The sequence below is a fragment of the Protopterus annectens genome, chromosome 3.part1 (genome assembly GCF_019279795.1).
Source record: "Protopterus annectens isolate FY-2018-M chromosome 3.part1, PAN1.0, whole genome shotgun sequence".
NCBI classification, from domain to species: domain Eukaryota; kingdom Metazoa; phylum Chordata; order Ceratodontiformes; family Protopteridae; genus Protopterus; species Protopterus annectens.
The window spans coordinates 1,887,621,541-1,887,642,524 of record NC_056732.1 but is presented as its reverse complement, the minus strand read 5'-3'; the positions used below and the strand labels follow the sequence as shown (position 1 = coordinate 1,887,642,524).

The 20,984-nt window shown below is 39.8% G+C and overlaps 1 long non-coding RNA gene across 1 annotated transcript in view; it reads left to right on the top strand.

The window, feature by feature from the left end:
* The window catches only part of LOC122798933, a 104,334-nt gene extending 98,912 nt beyond the window's left edge, over positions 1 to 5,422 (top strand). The window contains exon 2 of the long non-coding RNA XR_006364355.1: positions 4,959 to 5,422. This is a non-coding gene — a long non-coding RNA (uncharacterized LOC122798933). The remainder of the gene's footprint in view (positions 1 to 4,958) is intronic.
* Positions 5,423 to 20,984: the final 15,562 nt, after the last annotated feature.

The window sequence follows — 20,984 nt, the reverse complement described above, 5'->3', positions numbered from 1 at the left end:
TAAACAATCATACAAAACAGACAAAACCCCACTCCAAAATTAGAAAGCTGTTAAAGACCTTAGAACCTGTGTTAATAACTCCCCATTATGCAGTCAGCATGCAATGACAGCAGTCAAAAAGTTCTTCTATTTAGAATAACTAATTGCCAAAGAATATCATCCATATCTAAAGAAGCTTTTGTCTTCTTATATTCAACATGGGTTGGGCCAGTAACTGAACATAATGTCCCCTTTAGGATTTACTTCATTAGACATATCAAACAAATAGAATGACCCCAGAGGTTCCTAAATAAGATTATCACTGGCTTAAAAACCCTAAACTAGCAGAAAAGTCTAGAAGCACTGTATCTTTATTCTGTATTTTATAGACTTCTGAGGGGAGATCTACACCACCCCTTCCTTGCAATGTTTGCCCTGTGGTATGTGTAAGGCTTGTTCACACATTCTTCAGGACACTAACTTTGTACATCCTATTACAAACAAAACATTTTTATTAAAGGCTAGGGCCACTTGCAGAACCAAAGACATTGTTTATTTGGCTAATTGCATGTCTTGCCCATGTTTTTACGTGGGCAAGACAAATAATATGTTCAAAGTTAGGATTTTGCAACATATGTCTAGTATCAGGAATAAAGATATGCACAATGCCCTTTTTAGACATATAAAAGATAATCCTGATCACAGTTTTAGTTTTAGGGCCATTGTCAATGTGAAATTGATTAGGAGAGGGGGTGATATAAAACAGCTCACTGAGCTAATAGAGTCTAGGTGGATTATAGAATTCATGGCTCATAGGAATCCGGGCTTGAATGACGTTGTTCCCATGAAGCCCACCTTAAAAAACAGGCGGGTTTTTTACTAGTGTTTGATTGGTGGTTCCTTATTTTAAATTGTACTCTGTATTATTTGTCTTTTATCTGATGAAGGGTGAACACCCGAAAGCGCTAATCTTTTGATATTCTGTTTTATACTTGTTTTAAATAAATTGTTTTGGATATATAACAGTATTCTTCCAAGGATTTTTTGTTGATTCATACAGCATTCTTTTGTTTCCATTGGTTGAATCATCAGCATCGAGCATTGTTTTCTGGACTTATACTAGGTGAAAATCTAACCACTGACCTTTATGTGCACATAGTATAAAAACAACACATCAAAAATGTGGTATCCTCTATAGGATCATAGGAAGTTACTAGGTGTTTGGCCCTGAGTCCCTTATAAGCCTAGCCAAGAGTTTAACCCATGTTTAGACAAGTCAGCACCCAATGCCCCTGTCCAGCAGGGACACAGGTGGAATCTCAGGGGTGTATTTTCTGTTCCCCATCCAGTTGTTCAGGTTAGGCTTAAAAAGGGGTAAAGGGGTAAAGACATGAACAATTTTTTCTACAAAGCAAACCCTTGCCTTAACATTTCTTCTACCTTTGCTCCTATGTGGTGATCCTCTCCTTACCAATATCCAGTCCTCCCTGAAAGCCAAGCTTGAGATCTGCTACAATAAAATTGGCAAGTTTGCAACTAGTGCAAAATATTCCTCCCATTATTGCTCCTCCTTACGCCTACCAAATTGGCTCATACTCCCACATTACCTAACATATTTACAATTAACTGCAGCACACAAAATCATCTACAAGCCATCAGATTGTCCAGCCCTTACCTCAATACTTACTCACCATCACCCAAACAGAACTCTCACATCTGAGAACCAACTCCACCTACAAGTGGAAAAACCAAACCTTCCTGCTGGTCAAATTCTGCACTCATTTTTGATTGCCAAACAGTACTCCATTAACAGAACCAACAAGAATGCCTCTTCTTTCAAAAAGCCTACACAACAACACCTCTCCACCATATGGCACTCCAGTGTGGCACCTCCCATAACCTGATTCCACAGAATCTCCACTTCTATCCCCTTTATGGACATTCCCCTTACAAAATCCAACTCTGCCTCCTGGCTCATCAAAAGTACTTGGCTCCTTGTAGAACAGAGGGATAAAGCATGGGACAGTTGGCATGACAACAAAACTACTACTAACAGACAGTTTTTTTGAATTAAGAAATAAAGCAAAAAATACAAATAAGAACAGATAAAAAAAAACACATTACTCCAAAAAACAAACTGAGCACAAAGCTAGCTCTTCAAAATTTTGGGCTGCCATAAATTCAATTTTCCAATCAGGTAAAACCAGTACCCCAACCCCGAACATTGACACATATATAAGTAACATTGCAACAGAATGCAATGAATATTTTACCAACTCCATTTTAAAACTATTGACAAATTCTCCATGAACAGCCATCCCAAACGTACCAAGCTACCTATCTAACCAAAACTATTTCTCCTTCCAACCAGTCTAGACCAGCACAATCCTCAGATACCTGTCCAAATAAAGACCCACTACCTTGGCTGCTGATAAACTACCAGCAGAATATCTCTGAATCGCAGCCAAAGCTATCCCATACCCTGTCTGTATAATCATAAAAAGGTCACTCTCTGAGCAAAAAGTTCCAGTCATCTGGAAAATCTCACATATAATACCTCTACACAAAGGTGGAAACTTGACTGAGTTATCCACCTGCTGCCCGATAGCTGTACTATCCCCACTCTGAAAATCTTACAAAAATACATATATTCGCAAATACTAAAATACCTTCTCTCTACAGTGTCCCAGCCAAAACTCAACATGGTTTTCAACCTGGCCACAGCACCACCACTACCCTTATCAGTTTCACCAACCATGTTAATCAACACTAAAATACAGGCAAAAGACAGTTGATACAGGCTCCCATAGGAAACTACTGACTGTTCTCTCAGAAGTTAAACTAAATAACTTTGCACTCCTATGGTTTCAAGATTATCTTTCTAACCAACAACAGGCTGTTAAGTGGCAGGACAATCTATCCCCTCTTCTCCCCTTCACCCTAGGTGTACCTCAAGGATCTATACTGCTCTTCATAATATTCACAAACAACCTCCATAAAGCCACCCTTCGTGCAAGCTTAGTACAATACGCTGGTAATGCTGCCCTAATCTGTTGCACTCCCTCTTTCCAACTTCTAAAGAAAATAACCCATGAATCCTTCACTGCAGTTGAAACCTGGTTAGTAGACTCCCAATTAATACTCAACCCCCTCCCAAAAAAACAGCTTATGCTTTTTCATCTCTGCCTGTCAATGCCTCCACTTAGTGTTCATTCCCCCTTTCACAATTATCACCTCTGACAACACCCATATCATACCACTTGCACATACCAAGCTATTAGAGGAGTTATCATCAACCAAAACATGAAATTCGACAAGCATATAGCTCAAACCATAACTAAGGTGCACAAAAACTAGGCACACTCTACAGATGTAAAAACTACCTGACCTCCAATAGTAAAACTACCATAGCAATAACCCACTTACTCTCCACATTACTCTGTTTCTCCAATCCTAGTTAACCTAATAAAAGGCGATCTACACAAACTGTCCACTTGTTATAAAAATATAGCAAAATTCGCTACTAACTCTACCATTGTCTAGCCCTTCATAAGCTGTCCTGGGTTGAAGTACCTAACTTACTTACCATAAATCAACTCACCCTAGCTCTCCAAATTCTCTATTACCCCAACAAAACCCCAGCCCTGTATGGCCTAATTAGCCATTATAACAGCTGTCAGCTAAGGTCCACCAATAAAGGACTGGTAGAAGTATCTAAAAGGAGACTTAACTTAGGTAATTCTCTATACTTTTGTATTACAAAAATGCAGAACTCCTTCCCAGTCAAAGTCAGGATACAGACAGTTTCAAAAATCAATTAAAATCCTGTCTCACCAAATCTTGGATATGTACATATGTACAGGATGTTACCTGGGCTAACTCCTTTAAGTCCACTCTTGCCCCATTACTCCTCTATATATCTGTTATAAGGTCTTCCTATGACTTCAAAACCCATATAATTCTTTGTAATACAAATTATACCAGTAATTAAGTATTAAGTCTTTCAACTTAACATTACTGTTATGTTTAACAATGTTGTGAATATTCTCATCTATTCACTGTACTACTAATAATAATCCTGTGGGAATATTTGACACATTTGTTACCTTTTTTTCTAAATTGTTGTATGTTTTTCCATGGACTAACAGTTTGTATTATATGTTTTTTGGAGTGTCGTATTGTATGGAGCATTTCTCCCTGGGCCTCCACTGAATATGGGCAACCCTGCCCAGTCGGACTTCCCTGGTAAACAAATGTAAAATAAAATAAAATAAATAAAGATAAACTCATCTACCTACTAATATGAGTATCATAAAAATAATCATCTAGACCTATGTTATTATTATACTTACTAGTTTGCCTTTATGGACATGATATGCACTCCTAACATGTACTTTTGACTTATATGATTTAAATTAACTTCTATGCCTTCAGTTTACAATACATCCTGCAGAACATATATTTATGTTTTTTTTTTAATATTCATACCATATTACTAAAGTTAAACTGTCAACATGTTTCTTAGTATACCTAACTGGCACCTTATATGGCACTTGACACAATCTCTTATTTTATACTGTTATGTAGTTGCTAATAGGGATCTCCTACCTTTACTTAAATGTGACTGTATACCTTTTACTGTATTGTATATAATGTAGTTAGCTTTTACTTTAACTGTTACTGACAAATTTTCTGCTGTATGTTAGTTTTAATGTGGAGTGTTTCTCCACAGGCATCCACTGAAAATGGGCTCGCTTTGGGCCAGTGGACCATCCCAGTAAATAAATGCAAGTAAAACAAACAAAATAAATAAATACATACATTTAAAAATGTTTTCTCAAATACTTTTCAGATGCATCTACCTACAAGTTCATATAGCATTAGCTAATGTTGCAATTCACTGAAACTAAAATGCTAACATTTTTGCTACCCTAGTGGTTTAGTATATGCTAATATTTTCATTTATCTTATTTTTATAGATTCACATCTCAGCTGAAGTTTCTCTTTAAACAACTCTTTAAACTTCTTGAAATTACAAAATGTTTGCAGAAGAGAAGCATTATCATCCATGGAAAGTAATGAGCTACACATTCTCATTCTACAACACCAGATTTATGTGGTGGAGGACTTTGACCATTAACATATTTTCTGTCTGAGAAGAATCTGTTTGTCAGGGTAGTCTGTGAGATATTGCTTAGTATATTCTTTGTGATTTTTAGCTAAATGATTTGTTTTCATTAGCATTATAGAAGAGGTGTTCTCTATGCTGCATTTGTTTGTGTTTCAAGTCGTACAGAACTTTTGCACACATTATAAACAAATAATATATGGTTATCTTCAGCATGAGACTGGAAACTCAATTGATTATCACTTTACGTGCTGCTAATGTATCTAATAAACCTCTGGACCAAAATTTGTTCCAACTTCAAAAATGAGTTTGTCAGAAATTATGTTTGATGTGTGGTTTTTAGTTAAAAAAATACAGTTTATTTTTTTTTAAATAAAGGTAGTCCGGAATTAATTATTAATACTGTTTTTGATAATGCCATAAGAAATGTTAGTTTTAAATGACAGGGTAGATGTTTTCCCCTTTTGATAATAAAACAGCAGTATACTTCAACACATATTTAGTTTTAATAGATGTTTGATGAATAGTGGCTTCGAAAAATACACATTTGATGAATTGCTATTCACTGTATAGCAATTCGATAAAGTGATTATAGACCCACAATAAACAGGGAAAGTGTGCTGATGAAAATGTGCACAGTCATGAGTGATAGGAATGAATAAAGAGGAAGTGGACATAATATGGAAATGTCCCCAAAATAGGATATGTCAGTGTACGTACACTTCCAAGACAAGTCAGTAGCATAACATTATGCACATATGTAGATAGCACAGTATGAACTGCTGTTTACACCTCCTGTGTGAGTATATTATGATATAAGCACACACTATAATATATATGTGATGGTCACACAAGGTTAAATGTCAGTGGAGGTGAGTGTTTGTGATATAAACATCACTGACATGCTCACTGGAGAGGACACTTGGCCATGATGGAATGTACAATAGGGCGTGTGTTCTTAGAATATCTCAAAATGACTTGCTTAAATATGACTGACATTTCACCCTCAGCCAGTCAGGGACACATAGCAACAGACTCCTTGACAAAAGTAGAAATAGGTGCAATCATGGGCAATTATAAAATATTATGACCATTAACTGGAGACATTCACAGAATATGTGATTGTAACTTATACACATACTGCAACTGTAACAGATGTACAACTGTAATGATTGTCAATATTTAGTAAGGGGAATTCACCACCCCTTCTCCAGAAGTGACCACGTTTTGGAGGGTTAAACCTGGAGTTGAAATCAGGGGTAGTCCTGGCCAGTTGAGAGGTTTACATGACACATAACCTACAAACCCCCCCCCCGCAAGAATCAAACGCATGTCATCAGTGTTGTCACTGAGATGTGTATTTACTGAGTGCAACACAGAAAGACATATTACATAAGTATGTAGTAGAACACCTTGAAGGGAAGTCTATACTGTCAAATCCTAATAGGTATGCAGACCAGAGAATACTTCTGTATGGCCAGTGAGATGTGAGAGCTCACTGTGCCGAATGTGATACACTTGACTAAAGCATCCCTGCCTGCCGTAAATATTGGCCATACAAATAACACATATAAACACCACACTATTATGAGTGGATTCCCTACACACAGCTGGGTATTGCATGCATCTGCCACATATAATAGCAATGGATATTGTCTGAATCATCTGCAATTAATGTGTAAATTAAGAAGTGATCCATGATAATGAATGGTACAGTAGCATTTAAGACTATGGCAATGCATTGACTAGGCCCATGTGCACAGAAATTACAGCAGTGCATATTCAAGTGTCAGTGACCAAGGGAGTAACATTGTACACATACCAAACAATATATGTAGCACCCTCTATAAGTACATGTCAACACTCAACACATATGCCACATGATCACTGTCCTCCTGGCATTGACAGTGAAAATGTTGTATAGCCATGAAATCCTGGCATGCATCCATATGTGTTCATGCAAACTCTTAAGTGTGTAGATGTATCTATGCTAAAGTTGGACTTCAAGCTCTACATCACTTCCAAATAAAACCTTAGGTATGAATCACATGTGACACAGTGGGGCAACTCTACGTACTTCATATCATTGCTTCAGTTGCACCTTATATGCCTGTATGCTTATCAGTTGAAATGTGTGGGTGAGGGCTCTCACACCTTATGTGGGCACATGACACCTGAGGTGGATGCGGTTCATGCAGAACAGTTAGACACAAATGCTGACAGTCACACAGTGCTGCTGGGGAGTACCTGTGTAATCCTTGTGAGTAACAACACGATAGTGCATACAATGAATTTTTCAAGGTTGCAAGTGAATCTGAACATGTCATATGTTTGTCTATATATAACAGCATTACAACATGTGGATGAACCCAGGAGTATGTGCACATGAAATCAGTATGGTGTAATAGTACTGTATGTCAGATAACATTTCCATATGCTAGGTATAGACTTGCACACCTGTGCCATGCTAGGCTTAGACCTGCACACCTGTGCCATGCTAGGCATAGACCTACACACCTGTGCCATTCTGCAGCTGTCACTATGATGGTTGAATGAGAACTGGGTAGAATGCAGACATATTCCATTGTCAGAACACGTGCCTTAATAAGGCAACAATATACCATGTCCCCAGTCCTCAGGAGGCATATTACTTCAACTGTTATGAAAGGAATATTTAACCAAATGGCAGTAGTGGCCATCAATACAGTAGCTGAAATCCCAAAATGGAATACACTGTTGTAGGGCTACAGTACATCCAGACTTAAACATAGCGCATGTGGGTGACAACAACAACGACATGTGCAATACTTTTATTTATTTTTTTTATTTTACATTTGTTGACCGGGCTAGTCTGGCTGGATACATGTCCATTTTCAGCAGAGGCCCGAGGAGAAAAGCTCCACTAAACTACCAAGAACATTACATAAAAAAATCATTACTGTTAAGGAATAGGATAAAATTGAAAGTCATAAGAACACACAGAGCGAAAGATAATAACACAGAGAAACAAACTTACAATATGATGGTTGAATGAGAACTGGGTAGAATGCAGACATATTCCATTGTCAGAACACTCATAGGGTCATAGGACATTATTAGTCTAATGGCCAAGAGCCTGTTCAGTCCTAACCATTATTATCCCATTTAAGCCATATCTCTATCTCTAGGTGAGGGAAGATAGCTGGGGTATGTGTTTGATCTTATTACAGACTGCCTCTGTCTGTATGTGACATAGGCACCACCCCATGAGTGAATTAGCAATCAAACATCCAGTGGTCTTGAGATGGTTTGCAGAGGGTCATGGAAAGGCTTTGCTTCATGATGTGAGTATGCATCTTTGAGATGACATCCTCAGTGTTCCACAGAAAGGATATTATTTTGACCGAGGGAAAAAGGGGATGTTGGATTCAGGGAGGCTTTGTGAGAGGTTCTTCTGAGTGGGAGTCAAATCAGAACAGACTCAAAGCATCATACAATGACCACAATGTACTACCAATTGACACACAATATGACTGAGGTCAGATTTCAACACCATTTCTGATTAGGTATACAAGCTAGATTCCATACAATGTAAGACAAGCATCACCACAGAAGTTTGATTTAAACAGTGTGCACTTCAGATAGGATGACATCATTAATGTATTCTGAGAAGATGATGTTGGGAGGAGTGTTTGACATAGCTGTGGGCTCACATTCCAGTGTAGAATTATCTCCAGACTGATAGTTGACAGAACAGAGCAAGAGGTAGGTTTATGCCAACATGAGGCTGCACACACACAAAATTGACTGTTGTGAGATTAGAACCCCATACCTACCTATTTACATAAGCTAGATCATACAGTATTTAATACTAGTGCTACCTGAGAAGTCTAACTTAAAAGGTGTCAATGCACTTTACAGAAGGTGACATCATCAATGTATGCTGAGAAGTGTATGTTGGGAGGGCTATTTGAAATTGCTGTGGAGTTACCTGTTGAATGCTACTTGACTGAGGGCAGTAGGAACTGGATTCATTCTCATCTGGCTCTGCACACAACCACTTAGACATAAACACGCAAACAAAAGTTGACTGCTGTGAGATTAGAACCCCTATCTATCTAGTTAGGTAGATAAGCTAGAAAACATGGTACTTAACATTAGCGCCACCACAGAAGTCTGACTTTAACACTCTTAGAGTGCATGTTATAGAGGATGTCATCATCATAGTGTTGTGGGTAGCATCTACTGTTTTGAGACTTGGGTGCAAAGCCAGGATTTGTGAAATGATTGTGTGACCACAATCTACAAAAGTAAAATGCATCCTGGCAACCTAGGTCAAATATGCTATCCTGAATGCATATTGCAGAAGTGAGACAGACGAATCTAGTTTTCAGGATGTTGTGTAGATGAGATACACACACACACACACACACACACACACACACACACACACACACACACACACACACACAGACTTGGGACCCACCAGTAGTGCAATGATGGAGTTATGTGTTTCCATATTTGGATGAGGGTATGTTCACATTAATACAAGTTACTGACTATATCAATGGTTTAATCATGCATGACCAGTGACCACTGTCACTATAAACCTATATCAAATGCACTAATGAAGTTAGACTATGTAGTTATGGCTCATGTACTGATGTACTATTGGAAATGCATTGCTACATGGCAAACATGAATGTAAGAAAGCATGTGTTCATAACTCATTCACTTCAACGGAGCTCTGGAAGTTTGCACTGTAACTTCCAATGGGCGAAGCCTCAACCTTTTGACAAAATTAAACTATATCTTCACATTTCAAGCAAATTTTGCTATCTCTGAAACAATAGGGATTATGAAAGAAGCATAAATGGCAAACTCTTCAGCACAAACTATTTTTATAATAGTAGTATTCTTTAGGTTCTAGGTCTTAAAGTGAATTTTATAAGTCACAGTAAACACGGTAACTATTACATTTGTAATTTGTAAACAATATCTCAGCAACCACTCAAGTTACACACATGCTGTCAACAGCATTTTATTAAACTAGCTGAGAGCTTTCTTATGAGGCTAAGGAGTGCTATCTGTGTTACTTGGTGGTTGAAATATTTAGAAAATGTGAACATAATAAAAAGTAACAGTTAATATCTGTTTTGCAGTACTAAACAGAGGGCATATATTAATGCAGTTGAGTTTGCTATTGTGTAAGCTTTAAGATGAACTATTTTAAAACATCATAGCATGATTTTGGAATTATTGATGCAAATATGAGCAAACAATAATTGATGCCTAGAGTAGGAGTTAATTGTAGATGCACCTGGAAGTATCACTCAGATGTAATGAGTTAAAACATACATGTCACTACCCTTGTCTTATGTACATGAATGCATTTCCATGTATTGAAAGATCACAGCCCAGTAATCAGACTTAAGACATGCTATAAACCTCTTCACAAAGCCCATCACAAAGAACATGATCTGTGAGGATGATGGCAAAACAGCGTATGCATGATTTGATTTTCAGGAGTTCAACTTGGACTTGTGAAGTAGCAGCGTGCACTGGTGCTCATTGCCAGACCATGCTCAAATAAGGACATACAAAAACAGACCTGGTTGAAGTTAACTTCCAGCTGCATCTGTTTGTTGTTAATGTTTCATGTGTCAGACTTGCACGATATATTATGGGAGACATTTCTGACAGTTAGTATGCTGTGCATGCTGTAGTCTAGCTTTGAAATGTTGGGGCCAAAGTTTTATTACATAAATAACTGTTGGCCTTGATTTCCCTGTTTGTGTGGCATTATGTGCCAAGCACATGTGGATTTCTGCTTAAAGAAAACAATGAAAAGTTTAATTTAGTACACCTTCCTTTGTGCAAACTGGCTTAGTGGCATTGTAGGGCCATCAGCACTTGGAATAGTACTCGGTGTAGAAAATACACCTGCTGCGTAGCTTTCTCTGAGACACAGGGTGTAAGTGCAGTGAGCTCCTGGTCAGAGTACAGGTAGGTAAGGGTTTAAATCCAGATCGTTTTCTTTTCTTTTTTTTTTTTTTTTACAAATGATTGCCAGGATGTCATTAGCTAAGTAAATATGATTGGGGCTGCAAATATGACTATCAATGACTACACCAAAGTATGTGTCTTCCCTAAATCTTACCAGTAATGCCTACCACAATACACTTCAACTAGTAGCTGTTTTGTGCACCTCACTGCATCACAAGTTATTTGTGTGTACAGCTTGCTATGACAAGGAGTGGGACATCTTTTGAAATGATTAGTATGACCCAGCAGGTATGCTAAGCGTTTGTGTAGGGCTGGATATCCTAAAAAGTGTATGCTGTATGCTTTTTCACAGGAAGGACGGTTTCCACATCATATTAGATGAGTATTTCATCCATCCATTATAGAGTGACAATAATTAATACAGCCATATACATCTGCTTGAAGAAGATGTGGGACATCTGATATATAAGGGTGCCATGTGCGATTTGATTTTCAATATTTATATCAATTGTGGTCCACCTTACAGTTCATTTGATAGGCCAACACGTCTTACTTATGTAGGAAAAGGGGTAGACAGGGACGAATCAGATACAATGTATCATACTTATGTAGGAGAAGGGGTAGATAGATGGATAGGTAACAGATACAATGTATCATACTTGTGTAGGAGAAGGGGTAGATAGATGGATAGGTAACAGATAAAATGCATCATACTTATGTAGAAGGGGTAGATAGATGGATAGGTAACAGGTACAATGTATCATACTTATGTAGGTGAAGAGGTAGTTAGATGGATAGGCAATAGATGCACAGGAAAGAGACCTCTGGTATCAGTCTTTAAGAGCATCCCCTACTGCTGGGTTATAAGCCTTGACAAGATGCAAACATAAGTTTATGCATCTGATCATCACCTGAACATGACACAAAGGAAATCCTACAGCAAATTTTGAAACCTTGCAGACTTCAGGAGCACTGATCAATTATAAAATCAGGGTAACATATTGGTATTATCCACCAGCAGAGATATGACAGTATGCAGAAATCATGAGATGACTGTTGTATCCTCCAAGCTGATAGATACACAAATGTAAAGTGGGGTGGGGTGAAGGGTGAATACAAGGAGAGATGGACATACACATAATGTTTAGTGTAATGGAACATTCATGGACATGTTTTTGGTGTGTTCTCATTATTAACCTTTCATGCTCTGTAGTATAAAGTGACTGATATGGTGGTAAAGAAGGTTTAGGACAGGGACAAGAAGCTTATGACAAGCAGAATGGGTCTGAGTGTTCTAATATCGAAGCAATAGAAAACCAGCTTCTTTCCTAGGGAAAGAATTTGGTTGTCCGTTTCTGTTGCTTCAGTATTTTCAGCGCTCTGGTGGAAAGTTACGGGTGGGGTTCAGGTAAGTGTGCAATTGTGTGGATGTGAGGGTTAGGGCGGGTTAGTTGAGTTAGGGTTAGGGAGCGGGTGAGGTGACTGTGCGATAGTGACGGACCTTAGGGTTTGGGTTAAGGTAAGTGGGTAGTTAGTGGTGTATGTATAGTTTAGTGTAGGGTTAGGTGTTATAGTTAGGTGTTATAGGTGTATGTGTGTGGATTGCTGTTTGTTTGGTGTGCTTGTGTTTGGTGTGCTTGTGTTGTGTGTATGTGTTTTGGAACAGCGAATTCTTTCTCTAGGAAAGAATTTGCTGATGTTCTTCATGTTTCACTGTTGCAGTCATTACATTTGGGTAATCCTGCTGGCAGGTTGCCCTGAGCCAGCCTGAATTCCAAAGTCTTGGGTCCTGTGTCGGCTGCTGTCGCCCCTTCCCTGACATCAGGTCATCAGGGGTGTAAAAGAAGAAGCCAATGCCATTTTCTTCAGTCTTTTCTTGCCGCGCGGTGCCCGAAGCAGTTCGCAAGTGCCGATCGGCCGACTCCTGAAATTTTCGTGTTTGAGCTTCAGAACCGAAGTCTTCAATAAAGCTAAGTACCCCATTAGGGAAACTTTTTTCCTGCTCCAGACCGATGTCAGAAAAAGTTAATAACTGTATTACTTGTGGAAAGCAGATACCTCATAAATATTTTCATTCTTACTGTATTCCTTGCCTAGGCCCTGATCACAACGTTTCTGGTTGTCGGTTTTGTGCTAGATTTAACCAACGCACTATTAAGCGTCTGTATAATTTTGCTTTAACGTATTTTGGCAGCAGGTTTAATTTTCCGAAAATGTCATCGGATAACCATCCAACTACCGAAGTTTACAAAAAATGCAAAGAAAAGGATAGAGAAAAACGACCAAGGCCCAAAACCGACGACGAAGCTTCTCCTAAGCCAGACGCCGGTTCGCAGGTTCTCAGTGAGGCGCTTTCGCAGCCCCTGACACCCGTTACTTTAGAGTCGCAGGCCACTACCAACTCCCACGTGGAGTCGGCCATGCCGCTGGATACTCAAAATATTGGAGCCTTGGACGCTAATCCCTCAGATGGGTCCGCAGCCGCTGAGCAGGTACCGGCTTATGAGGGTGTATTCAGACCTCAACATCTCTACATTAAAACAACTTCAACTTCAAAGGCAAAGACTAAAGCAGCTTCTAAAGCAAAGATACAAACTCATGAGCCACGTGTACAGGCCTCTATGCCCAAAAAACAGATGATCAAAATGGCCGAAGACCTGATTACCTTGATCTGGGGTTCCCATCCCCCTCCTGATAAGAGGCCTAGGCAAGACACTGACTATGAATCTTCAGATCAGGTTTCTTCTGATTCCTCTTCTGATCAGGGATATTCTTTACCCCCATGAGGATTTGGATGCTGAAGAATCTATACCTTCAGCATCCCCTCCTGGAAGATTATTCCTTTGGGGAAACCTTCCATACCATGAGGGAGCATTTCCATTGGGAAAGCCAACATTTTTCAGAATCTAAAAAGAGGCTCAGGGATTTCCTTTTATTACCACAGCACAGGCCTGTAGCCTTTCCCCCTGTGTTAGACATTGTAGAAGATGTGTTTTCGGAGTCTAGTTTGACCCCTGACTCCGTACCTCCAGCTCCTGTTAAGCCTGACCGATATTACAGGGTTCCTGACTCACACAAATTTTTTTTTTTAAAAATGCTGCTGCTGACCCTGAAACTATTTCACAGGGCCCCAAGGGAGTTAAGGCCTCTACAGCAAAAAATCCAACCCCTCCGACAGAGATTCAAGGGCTTTGCATAGATGGGGAAAAAAGGTTTACACATCTGCAACTTTGGCTATAAGGGCCTTAAACTGTCAGTTTCATATGGTCAAGTATCAGCAACATCTCATGGGATTGCTTAAACAGAAAATTATGTTAAATTCTGATTGTGCTGAAAACAAGGAAATGCAGGATTTATTGCATGCAGCTGAACAAGTTGGAAAGCATACTTTGCAATGTGGTTTTGATTCTTTGGAGGCCTCCTGCAGGGCCGCAGTTACAGGTTCTGTAATTAGGAGGCATGCTTGGTTAACGGAACAAAATCTGCCCGACCATGTTAAAGTTAAGTTATTAGATGCACCTTTACAGCAGGATACTTTGTTTGGTGTTAAGGCAGAAGAGGTGTTAAAGGAAATGGAAGACAAAGCTAAATCTATGCAAACTGTTAAAGATTTATTTACAAGTACAGCCATCTAGGTTTAGTAGGCACTGGCCTACAAAAAATTGGTCCTTTCCTGTGTCAGACAGACCTCAAAGGGGCAGATCCCAGGCACAAGGTTCTTACAGGTCAAAACGATGGGGTGCTTCTACCTCCAAAGCTGGAGAAGATAAAGCGCAAACATACAGAAAGCAGTCCCAGTGACTTTCCCTGCCTGCACCAAGGACTTATCGTCTGGCAGCGCCCGTAGAGGGAAAATTAGCACTTTTTGCTCAACATTGGCATATTATAACCCAGGACAAGTGGGTTCTAAATATAGTGTCACAAGGCTACAAATTCCAATTCCATACTCTGCCAAAGGCAAATGGCTGGCCAGATCTGCCAAACAATCAAAGGGCAGAGGCACAAAAACAAGTTTCATCCCTCATGGACATGGGGGGCATTCAGCAAGTACCAGAGCAAGAGTGGGAACAAGGATTTTACTCGACTGTTGTTGGTACCCAGAAAGGACAAGGCTTGAAGGCCGATACTGGACCTATCTATTCTGAACACATTCCTGGATATTCCAAAATTCAAAATGTTGACTTTACAACAAAAGGCTTGGCTTGTGACTTTAGACCTAAAAGAGGCATACCTGCATGTTCAAATCAGACAATCGTGCAGAAGATATCTCAGATTCAAGGCTGGTTCAATGCATTACCAATTCTCTGCACTGCCCTTTGGCTTATCTACTGTACCCAGGGTCTTTACAAAGTGCCTGGCACCAGTAATTGCATTCTTCAGACAAAGAGGAATACAAATATATCCTCACTTGGATGACTGTCTAATTCAAGCAGAAAATAAGGACATTCTTCTTCAGCATCTGGCGTTTGTGAAAAAACTTCTAACATGCCTAGGGTACACAGTCAACGAAAAGAAATCAAAACTAGTAACCTCTCAAGAGATAACATTCCTGGGTTCAAGCTTGAATACAACTGCCCAGATGGTTTATCTCACGCCAGACAAAGGCAACTGACTACCTATTTCACAATGTTGGCAACAAGGGCCCACTTATCTGCAAGAAAAATTCTGCAGGCTTTGGGCTTCATGGCATCCTGCATCATACTAATTCCATATGCAAGACTGCATATGAGGAAACTTCAATGGTACCTAAAAAGTGTTTGGACTCAACATTGCCACAGCCTGGAAACAATAATTACTCTCATTCCCTGCCTGCAACAGGAGTTTCAGTGGTGGGCAAAGGCTTATTACCAGGACAAGGGACAGCCATTCACATTACCCCCAGCCAGGCAGACACTAACAACGGATGCATCAGATTATGCCTGGGGAGCCCACATGGCAGGAATATGCATTCAGGGCACATGGCCCTCAAACCAAATGCATCTACATATTTTATTTTATTTTTTTATTTTACATTTGTTGACCATATCAATCAAAAAGAGATGCTAGCTGTTCAAAATGCCCTGACAGCCTTCAAGGACCTACTTCTTCAGGGACAACTACTGATAAGGACAGACAACACCACGGTCATGTGGTATATAAACAAGCAGGGGGGCACACATTCTTACTTCCTTTGCAGATTAGCCATGACATTGTGGGACACAGCTTTGACTTACCAAGTACATCTGCAAGCACAATTCCTGCCAGGAAAGGAAAATACTCTGGCAGACGAACTAAGCAGAAACCTCATGGATCCCCACGAGTGGCAGCTGGATCCACAAATCTTCAGCATGATAACAAGGAAATGGGGATGCCAGGACATAGATCTATTTGCCTCCTCTCACAACTCCCAACTAAAAAGATTCTGCACAAGGACTTATCACAGACAAGCATGGAAAGTGGACGCCCTATCATTCAGCTGGAAAAACCTATCAGTATATGCCTTACATCCACTGCCTCTCCTCCCCAGGGTACTCCTAAAGGTCAGACAGGATAAGCCAAAGATGATACTGATTGCCCCAGACTGGCCCCGCCAGTACTGGTATCCAATCTTAAGGAACTTGTCTCTGTGCCCAGCTTGGATCTTTCCTCAATTACCTCGTCTACTGTCCCAGCAAAACAATCAGATCCTGCACAGCCAACTCTGGACATTAAACCTGGCAGCATGGCGGATAACGTAGTCATACAAAAAAACTCCTTTCAGTAAAGCTGTGATGGATGTCATTCTGGAAGCCAGAAGGCCTAGTACTAGAAAGTCTTATGCTGGAAAATGGAAGCGATTCTGTGCTTGGAACCAGGCACAAGGAACTGATACAACTGTACCAAACATTCCTCAGATTTTGCAATACTTAACTAAGATGCTGGACAAAGGCCTATCTTTTTCATCAATTAAAATTCATGCCTGTGCCATTTCAGCTCATTACAATACAGAGCCACCAATTTTTTTCTCATCCTTTATTAAAGCAGTACCTCAGAGGAGCCAAAAATGTAAGGCCTCCAAAGAGATCACCAATGCCTGCATGGGACCTCAACTATGTCTTGGAAAAAGCTCACCCTGCCTCCTTTTGATCCAGCTGCTACGGTTGATATAACGTTTTTATCTTGGAAAACAGCTCTGGTCCTAGCAATTACTTTACAATTACTTCTGCAAGACGAGTTTCAGAGCTACAGACGCTCATGGCTGTGGAACCTTTTATCATTTTTTATCCTGACAGGGTCTCTCTGAGAACAAACCCAACATTTATGCCTAAAGTGGTGTCCAGTGTGGCTCTTAACCAAACTATTCATCTGCCAACCTTTTATCCAAATCCTAAGAACAAGGGGAAGTGAGTTCTGCACTCTTTGGACGTACACAGACAGCTTAGATTCTACTTGGACAGAACCAAAGCTTTCAGGAAGACAGAGCAATTACTATTGGCATATGTTGCAGGATCACAAGGAAAGGCTATTTCAAAACAGACTATTTCTAAGTGGGTAGGCCACTGCATTCATTTCTGCTATTTACGCCATGGCAAGCCAGTGCCTAAGGGCATTAGGCCACATTCCACCAGAGCTGCAGCCACTTCAGCAGCCTTTCTCCGGGAAGTACCAACCAGAGACATTTTAGAAGCAGCTACTTGGAGTTCAGTGCACACCTTTACAAAGCATTAGCATCTGCCACTCTACTCTAAATCCAGGACAGGCTTTGCCACTGCAGTTCTGCATGGCCTCATAGCCGCTCCTAATGCTGTTTAGCTCCAGCCTCCCAACCATAGCTTTGGGACTCTACACAAATGTAATGTGAAACACGAACAACATAGTACAGTTGTGTACACTTACCATAAATGTAGATGTTTGAGTGTATTCACTGTTGCAGTCCAGGTTACCCACCCACCATCCCCCTTTTTTCTATGGATCTTAATCTTTCCTTCTCTGATTTATACAGCCTATATGGTGTATTTGCTTATAGATGAAGGTAAAATTGATATTGGTACATTTATTGATATATCTATCTATATATATATATATATATATATATATATATATATATATAAAGTTTGGCTACCCTTGTAGGGGGCACCTGACATCTGGTGCAAGAAAAACTGAAGAAAATGGCATCGCCTCCTTCTTTTATACCCCTGACGACCTGATGTCAGGGAAGGGGTGACAGCAGCCAACGCAGGACCCAAGACTTTGGAGTTCAGGCCGGCTGAGGGCAACCTGCCAGCAGGATTACCCAAATGTAATGACTGCAACAGTGAATACACTCGAACATCTATATTTATGGTAAGTGTACACAACTGTTCTTTCCGAATGTTCGATGTTTTGTAGTTTCAGTTGCTAGGGTTCAATATTAGAGCACTCGACATTTTGAATGTTCGGTGTTCTAATACAGACCCAGCAGAACAAGGACGGATAACCATCTCATAGTTGCTGGGATGCATGTCACTTCAAATACTATTTTTTGGCCAGTATTCAATATATCTCCATGACAAGTCATAACTGTGGCAAATTCTAAGATGTGGGTGATTAAACATATCATAGACATATACCATCAGACTAAGAAATTATGCAAGATGCATCTGGAATTGATCCCTTGATACCATGGGCAAAAACAAACTTCACTCAAGTGATTTATGTCAACAATAGGAAGTTGCACTTTGTTACATCCAACACTCTAAGAACTGTCAATGTAACAGTTTCAAAGTAGTGGCATTACTCTGCATTTGTTCTGTGTTCCTGTAGCACAGTGAGTTTAAGCAGCATTGCATGCAGATAACCAGACTAGTGCAGCTGATGGCAAAAACTCACCAGGTTTTGCCATAGGATGTGAGCAGCCATTCACTGCCACTCAGTATTGGTGAGCAATGCCGAACTCCATGCAAATGCAAAACACAAAATGTTTTCAACTTAGATCCATTGAGAAGGCCACCCTTTTAAGAACTCATGCAAATTGTACCTCATCAAAACATTAATGTGCCTCAATGACAATGAAACTTGACAAAGGGCTGGATTCAGAAAGAAGCCAGCTGTGAGAGGTAAGTGGCAACAAGTATTGTTTAAACTGTGAGCATTGCTGAACTGTTAACTTGACGTATGTATTTTTTTAACAATTACTTTCTATTTACTAATGAAGTCTAGTACATAGTCTAAAATATCTTATCTAATGCTTGTAACATGTTTTTTTGTATAAACTGTGAAGATTCCTGAACTGTTTAAAATTTGTAGTATTTAACTGTATAACAACTAGTACCTGTATGTTATTAGTCTAGTAATCTCTTGGAGCTTATCTCCCCAGGACTCTACTGAAAATGGACATAAATCCAGTTAGACTATCCTGGTCAACAAATGTAAAATAAAATAATAAGTGCTGTGGCAAAAAGGGCTCATTAGCTTAATTCTGACAATCAGCAGTTCAGAGTCACATTAAGCACAATGAGGAATGACCTCAGTATTTTCTTATTGGCACGTGTGTGATTTGCTTGGTGATTCAAGAGCTAACACTGTGCTGTGTTACTCAGCAATGATGGCCCATGCGTCATGTAGGTATAACACTTGCCTCATTCCCTCTCTTACAAACATAAACATGTTCACACACACCATACAGGTACATATCCCCGTACCTGTCAGTCGCCCAGTAAGTTACACAATATCTATGATTTTCCTTTTTTAATTGCCCAGTCCATCCTCATGGTCTGCAATATTCAGTTAATAATGCTAGAGAGTAACATTTTATATTGCATAGTTTTTTAATATGCTTTGCTCTTGGAAACTTGTTTTTCTATGAACATTTTCTGTGTCTTAGAGTAAACCTGAAAAAGTTCCTGGTGTCTAGTGAACCCCCCAAAATTCCATGCTCTGATTGTTAGTCTGGGGCTTATGAAGGTACATCAATCAACCTCATACACACGCGCAGTCAATGAAACACTTCCCCTCACCTGATTACATTAACACACGCGCACACTAGATCATTCTTCCCTCATCTGATTACATTAATGGTCACACACACAGACACGCACACACGCACACAGAATAGAATGAGCACCCTTCCATCAAACGATCACACTCATGAACATGCACTCAACACACACATAGATGCAAAGACACACACACATGCACACACTTGGCTGAGACCGCTTACAACTCTGCTTCCAAGCACACATGCTGCCACACACGCACATATGCACATGACCACCACTTCCTTTTTATTAAATTCCCTAAACACTTATTTCTAATGTGATCTCTAAATTGAAGTTAATTGCGTGAGCTCAGGCATTTGGCTTTGTTAGTTAAAAAGGCTGATGGTGTTAAAACCACTTACCATCATCCCTGACAACTGTATAGATTTTCACAGAATGTCCAGATGTTGGCCTCATATATTTGATCTGTTTCTCATACAACTGTGGTTTTCTGGCAAATCATTGAGGGCTGAAGTCAGGAATTTATGGCATACATTTGAGTTTCAGACTTCATATCCTTCAGAAAAGCCATGCTAATGCATAACCTGATGTTCTGTTTCACTGTTGCAGTCATGACTGTAGGGTTCTCCCAAAGTCTGGGTCTGGCGTCGGCTGTTCAGCCATGCTCCCTGACGTCAGAGCGCCAGGAGTACAAAGCTGACAGCTGACGCCATCTTCTCCAGTCTTTCTTGCTGTGCAGTGATAGCAGTTCGCAAGTGCCGGTCGGCTGACTCCTGATGAATTTTACTGATATACTTCAATCCGAAGATTTTTCTTCTCCACTCAAAGCTAAGTACCCCGTTGGGGAAACTTTTTTCTTGCTCCACTCCGATGTCAGAAAAAGTTAATAATTGTATTTCATGTGGGAAGCAAATACCTCATAAGGATTTTCATTCTTACTGTATTCCTTGCTTGGG